We start from the raw sequence: 7289 nt of genomic DNA, 5'->3' as shown, positions 1-7289 counted from the left end.
GAAGTAACTTGCCCAACACTCCTAGTTACTATCAATGAAATTATGAATACATTTTATACAGCAAGACACTTTGTGATTGTGTTCATTTTGTGAAAACAAAATATATTTATTGTTTGCCTCCCTTCCTCTGGAAACTGCCTCCTGATTGCCGCCACAACACCAGCTGGTATTGCCTTCCTGATCTTCCTGCCCAGAAACCCATATGTCTATTGGACCACCTGCCTAGAGAATGATAGGGGTGCAATGTTGATATTGATAATCCTGTTAACATAGTCAATATGATCAAGAGTGATAGACTTATTTAATGTAACATTTTCAGTTATTCTATTCCATAAATGTATGTATGCACATCAGAGTTTAAAAATCTGCTAATCCCTCAGCATCAATAATGCACATTAGATTAGATTAGATTATACTTTATTGTCATTGTGCAGAGTACCAACCAGAAGTGAAAAAAAATCAAATATGTATAACCAAGTGTAAGTAATGAACATGTACAGATATGAGCAATGCAGTAGGAGTAACATAGTAAGAATATAGATATATGCAGGGTATTAACAGAATATATTATAAGAAAAACTGAATAAATATGGATATTCAGTATGAACCACATAGACAGATATGTGCATTGTGGTAACAGTACCATTGTAGTGCAGAAACCGTAACGTAAGAATAAGTGTACTGTATGTGCAGGAGGAATAGTATGAAGAGCAGTAGAATATGGCTATATATAAGTAGTTACAGTATGTACATTAATTATTTTGATACACTTTGTTATTTGTGTAGAAAACTGACGACTGTAATAGAAGTGTATAATAATATAATAGCGTTATAAATTATTCTCATCTAAACATACTGTGGTCTGTTGGCTTGGAGAGGACCATACTCCTGCCTGAAGTTGAAGTATGCTACCTGCAGCGAGAACGGGTTGAGGCAGCAGGCATCAAAGCCGGGATGGAGCGTCAGGCAGGTAATGTCCGTGGTCGGGACTAAACCCTCAACTAGTGCCCAGGAGGCGTCCACCTCTCGACAACACATGCTGTCCACCGCTGACGCCATAGCCTCACAATGTCCGCACAAGCACCTAGCCAACAAAACGATTATGTGCTAGTGCTAACCTGCTTCTCTTAATACATCCATGGCTTGGATGGACTCCACAGTCGCTGTCTCAGCGTTCAAATCTTAGGTTGTAGAATATCACAAGACAAAACGTTGCTGGCTTAAATTAAGACAATCTACATGTATGTTTAATCTAAAACAAGGTCGAAAGTATGTTTGCTAAAGCAGATTTATTGTATAACACCAATGTACTAGCCTAGATGAACCAGCATTAGCCACCGTAGGTATGCTTGCCAACGTTGGAGAGCTCGGTTTCTTCATCCACGTCCATTGTAATTTGAGCATGAACTTGACCAGACTCCCTCGCGTTACGTCACTTTCGGTCAGTGATAGATAGATGCGGAAGTTATTTTATCACAATTTTATCTCAAAATATCGTTTATGCGGTTATATATTCCTCCAGTTTTGAAAATCTAGTTGTTTATCATTAATATACACTATGCTGTATAGGGGTGTTCAACCTGCACATCAGCATTACCAGTATGCTTCCTTGTACCCGTGAAATCAAGGCGGTAGTAGTAGATTCGATCACATCGCTCTAACCAATCCTTCTTCAGACTGATGTTGGCACCCCCCCACTCAATTAGCATACAGGCGTAGGGAAAAGGAAATGTGGAAATACAGAAATAAATAAATGTAGAAATGTGGAAACACAGAAATAAATAAATGTAGAAATAAATAAATGTAGAAATAAATAAATATATAAATAAATATTTAAATACATAAATATATAAATAAATGTAGAAATACATAAATACATATATAAATACATATAGAAATGCATAAATAAATAAATACATGTACAAATACTGAAATAGCCATTTATGTTACCAAAATGTATTTATTTTCACTATATTTCTGCATTTATTTATTTATTTCTACTTTATTTATTTATTTATTTTTCCTTCTGTCATTTTTAGTCCTCCATACAGTATGAGCTACAACAAACAGATAATTATGGTCTGTTACGATATTGTCCCAAAAATTTAATATTGGTACACCTCATCATTTATTTATCTAGTTACTTTTTAGTTTAGTTTCATACTATGCTGGGTCGATACTTCAGTACAAAGCAACCGTAAACATTTTATTATAAAGCAGGTTGAGGTGCTTTGTAAATATTGTGAAAGTATCAAAATGCTCAATCTACAGCGAAATGCACACAACCCTTATTCAGAGACACAGAGTGCAGATGTAGAAGATCTGGAAACGCTGACCAACCAGAGCACGTGAGGTCAATGATATTTAAAATGTGATGCCTCCTCTGGTCATCAGGACTTCAGATTATAGTCTAGACAGACCTTCGCCCTCCAGGATTTTGATGACTATCTGGAAAACAGTCAAACAATCATATAATGCGATGAGTGCAGGGTTCGTATATCAAGTTTCCTCCATTTCCCATCCCCCAATCAAGTGCCGTCCACTGAGTATTGCATAATGTGTGTATGCAAGACTTCTTTCTTCAAGACCCCTTTTCACTCCATACAAATCTCCCACAAATTTACCACCTAAGATGCTACACTGATGCTTAATGCCACCTGTCAAGCACAGTGGAGGCAGCATAAGGTAAAAGGTAAATAGCAGTGTGCAACTAGCCACAACTGCAGAACATCATGGTCATGGAAAGGAAGACGATGAAAGTTTAGGTTCTTGTATTTTCTCATTCTGTTGCCACAATTTGGAAAGGCACAAACATGAACCATTTCTTTTCCACAGTAAATCAACTGGACTGTGTAGCCATTCATTGCAGGTTTCACACTGCAGCCATTCCATTGGCTCAACATCTGGGTACAAGACTCTACAAACACAACAGATGTTAAGAGTTGAAAATAAAATAAAAAAAATATTCAGTTTGCGTTTTAACCCACCTCTGTCCAGAGTTTGCTGATGACTGGAAAACACAGAAGCCCTTTTGTTCAGCAAGACACTATCGTGACTGTGAGATTGTAGCAGGTGCAGAGGGTCGACACTGTGAGATAGAGGCAGGTGCAACACAGTGAGATGGAGACTGTGAGATGGTGGAAGGTGCAGAAGGCGGACACTTTAAAAGAGTTTTGACAAGACCATGTGTGTATCAAGGTTCTTCCTCACAACTAACCTCAAGGTCCTGCTTGCGCTTGCGCTTCAGCCTCAACACTGGGGAATAATTTCCACTCAACAGCTCCTGGCACTCCGCTGTCCAATGTGCAAAGACTTGACCATGGCTTCAAATGAAAATGTACAATTAAAACAAAGACTTACATTGTACAAAGTTACAACTACTTACAGAATCAGGGGCAATTATCATATTTAATCTGCACTGTGTCTTGATAGGGTAAGAGGCAAGCAACAGTGAAACCCTGAATCAAGACAGGCAAGCATTAATGAATTGAACACACTCACACATGTGAAGTGTGATGCAAATAACTATAGAAATACCTGGAACTCTTTGCCGGTTATTTCCTCCCAAATACCTGCATAAATGTTTTGAGCAATATTCCTGGAAATTTCCGATGGGAGACAATTACATTTTTGATAATGATGAAAACTAAAAAATAACAATTGACAATTGCTTAAATTGAAATGAAAAGGGTCGGAGGAACGTGACCACATAATAAAAAGGTTAAAAAGGTCAAAGGAACGTGACCAAATAAAAATGAAATGGTCATATCAACACAACCAAACGAACGTGACCAAGTCCAACCTTTTGCTATATATATATATATATATATATATATATATATATATATATATATATATGTATAGCCTCAATAGTGAAATGAACTGTTGCCCACTAAATCCTGACTTGCTCTTTGCATAAAGAGAGTCCAGGAAGAGGATGTGTTTCAGAGCCAGCTTGATGACCTTAAAGAGGAGTGCCTTTGTTTTTAGTAAAGCAAGTACCAGTATCATGGTGAAATGCATCTAGTTCTACTTTTTTCTAGTGGAGGTACATGTGCCCATGGAGCCTGGCTGCAACCTCAAGTAATTGTGAAGGAAATGACAATGTGCAAATAAGAGACATGATTTCAGTGACACACACTTCCTTCAATACAACAGAGAATAATTTACAAATGACATGGCAAAAAATACTGAAGAAATATACGCACACAGATCTGATAGTGACCAGGTGTCCACAGCAGGATGAAAATGGCATCCATCTGATGGGCTTGGCTCTTAGAAAGGAGAATCACAATGACAATGTTGACATCAATACTCAACTCCAGCGTAGTATCGTATATCCAACATATAAGGCCCATACTTACGGGTATACTTGCCATAGGGTTCATGCTAACAGGTGGCAGCCAAGTGGGGCAGCCATAAAGATCCACAATGTGGACATTCTTTCCCTGATCAAGCATTGGAACACAACCTTAATTTCATTTCAAGTGTATACACCTACAATGCTAAAGTAACTCAACACATAGCAGATACTTAGTTTGATATACAAACACTTCTGCAGAGCATATGGCACCTTGGATACCACAATTCTCTTGATCATGTCAAAGCAGGCATTCCCAATCTATGAAAAAAAAGTTAATTATTACATGCAGACACCTGGGTATTAGTTTCATAGCACCATGTGCCACAAGCAACTTACAGTTGACTCCATCTGCTAATGCAGGCCAAGTGTGCAGAAGTCTAAACAGGTCAGGCAGATACTGTTGTTGCGCACTATGAGTTCATGGCCCGGTCTTTTGGGGTCCAAGACATAACCTAGCTGTAAAACACAAAGTACTTTTTAGTTGAAACTTTGAGGAACACCTAAAAGTCTTCTTTTATGACCATGAACAATCACAGTACCACTTGTTCTTGATCACGGTGCAAATCAAAGGACCAGCACGACCTCTTGGCCTCTATTGAGCCTGCACTCGTGAGACACGCACAGTGAGATCCACACGGCTTGCCTGTCGTTGATGTGATATCAAAAGACAAAATGGGAGAACACTAATGAAGGACAAAACCAGTACTTCTGTACAATGTTATACAGTTGGACAGCTATTAATTTATCGACACACATGAATGATTCATACATGAAACAACTATGTACTGCTTCAACCAGAATACCAAATAGACGTACCTGCTCCAAGGGTGTCCCCAAGTGTGGAGGAGTCTGTAGATTGTGGACCCACATTGGTCAATTCTTCATCTGGTCTTGGGCCATGCTCTGTTGACACATTACTGTTGTCTGGAGGTTGTGCACCTAATATAAGTTTACAAAGACATTAACACACTGTTATATAGTCTACAACACCAATGATTCATACATAAAACTGTATAAAGTATTAAGTATGTACTGCTTCAACCAGAATAACACAGAGGTACCTGCTCCAAGGGTGTCGTCATCGGTCAAACTTTGCCAAAGTGTGGAGGAGTCTGTAGATTGTGGACCTTAAGATAAAAATAGATCTTTTATATTACAAAATAATAGAAAATCACCAAAACCAGCATCTCATTCAGCTTTCTGCTTTGATGCTCAAGGATATTGCGCATTAGACTTTTTGGTGAATGCCCCATATTGTTCACATATTAACGTCAATATTTGTGTGATACATACCCAACACTGCTTGGCCATAACAATTTAACGTTACATCCTGGCCAACTTCTTAATGTTTTCCATTGTTACAGCATTCTTGTTGTTGTTATAATAGTGCAAAATGTTTCTCATTAAGAAAATATGTGAAGATGGGGTCATCATGTTCAGGAAATGGTTATTCCGCCTCATCCCAGTGAAAAGCTGTTTGGCAGACTGGCTGTTGACCCAGCCACAGATCTCTGGAACCAGTTCCACTTTTCGCAGGACATCTTTCACGTCCTTTGTGTTATCTTCATGAAAACAATCAAAGAGCGTAGCGATCTGAGGACCTAGTAAGAGGGTGTCCATCACTGTCTGGCACCTTCTTTTTGTTACGTAGCCATGGCAAGGTAACTTTGAGTTCACCTGAACTGGCCCGTGAGATATTGCTCTCTGTAGGTTCAAGCAACCTGCCACCATGCGGTCAGAAAGTTTCTGGCACTCTGTGGTTGGCGTGGGTTACCAAACCACAGGCGAAATCGTAGAATGTGACATTTGGAAAATGTTTACAGCGTAGACCACGGCACATGGACAGGTTACCACTGCCCATCCACCTATAAGAACAAGCAAAAAAGATTGAGGGAAAGAGGGCGAGGGAGAAAGAGAGAATAGCATTGGTAGATTCCCTGTTGGATTTGCCTTTAATGCTGTCCACAGACCAGTTCTACAACTTACAGTAAGTACAACTTCAGATGAACACAGATCTGAGAGAAGACCTTGTCATAGCTATCTCTGTTTTTAATTTCTTGCTGAAGTCTGCTGACAATGTCCATTCGTGAGCCCCGGGGGTCCACACCACACTGCCCACACAAGCCACGCAGATCGTGTATTTATAAAACACAATGCACACATACATACACACACACACACACACACACACACCAACCCAGTCTCACGGCAGTTCGTGTGTTATTCTTAATTTATTGATACGTGTTCACAGAGACGTTTTTCTCGTTTTTTACGTGTAAATGTCACGTTATTTTCTCGGGGAAAGGACTCCGGGAGGCGGCCGAAAACGTCGCTCCATAAGCCGGGAGGTGCCCGCGAGGCGGCCCGCTGGATGAGGCGGCCGAAAATGACGCTCCATAAGCCGGGAGGCGCCTGCGAGGCGGCCCGCTGGAGACCCGCTGGATGAGGCGGCCGAAAAGGACGCTCCATAAGCTGGGAGGCGGCCCGCAAGGCGGCCCGCTGAGGACGCACCACAATAACGGGATGGCGGAGGTTGGGTTTAGGAAAAAACTTACGGGGAAAGGGCGCCTTAAACGCCGGGAGACGCGCCACAGTAAGACGCGGGACAAGACGCCACAATAAGGGGATGGCGGAGGTTGGGTTTAGGAAAAAACTTACAGGGAAAGGGTGCCTTAAACGCCGGGAGACGCGCCACAGTAACACGCGGGACAAAACGCCACAATAACGGAATGGTGGAGGTTGGGTTTAGGAAAAAACTTACACGGAAAGGGTGCCTTAAACGCCAGGAAACGCGCCACAGTAACACAAGGGACAAAACGCCACACGCGGGGACGCCATCCCCGGGAAACAAAGCGCCACACGCTGGACGCGATCCCCGCTCGCCCGGGTAAAAGTCCTGTGTTGTTTGACCCATCCACCACCCAGA

The 7289-nt window shown here is 41.0% G+C and overlaps 1 long non-coding RNA gene across 1 annotated transcript; it reads right to left on the bottom strand.

Annotated features, from left to right (window-relative positions):
* Positions 1 to 2193: 2193 nt before the first annotated feature.
* Positions 2194 to 6501, bottom strand: LOC114573448 (uncharacterized). The gene is made up of 11 exons (XR_003694900.1): positions 5657 to 6501; positions 5425 to 5490; positions 5180 to 5302; positions 4903 to 5006; positions 4700 to 4819; positions 4574 to 4621; positions 4365 to 4448; positions 4209 to 4274; positions 3218 to 3323; positions 2988 to 3088; positions 2194 to 2448 (listed from the first exon to the last, which is right to left on the bottom strand). It is a non-coding gene; the product is annotated as an uncharacterized LOC114573448 (long non-coding RNA).
* Positions 6502 to 7289: the final 788 nt, after the last annotated feature.

Source organism: Perca flavescens, chromosome 18 (assembly GCF_004354835.1).
Source record: "Perca flavescens isolate YP-PL-M2 chromosome 18, PFLA_1.0, whole genome shotgun sequence".
Lineage (NCBI taxonomy): Eukaryota > Metazoa > Chordata > Actinopteri > Perciformes > Percidae > Perca > Perca flavescens.
Note: the sequence above shows the minus strand (reverse complement) of the source record. Positions and strands in the feature narration are given on the sequence as shown.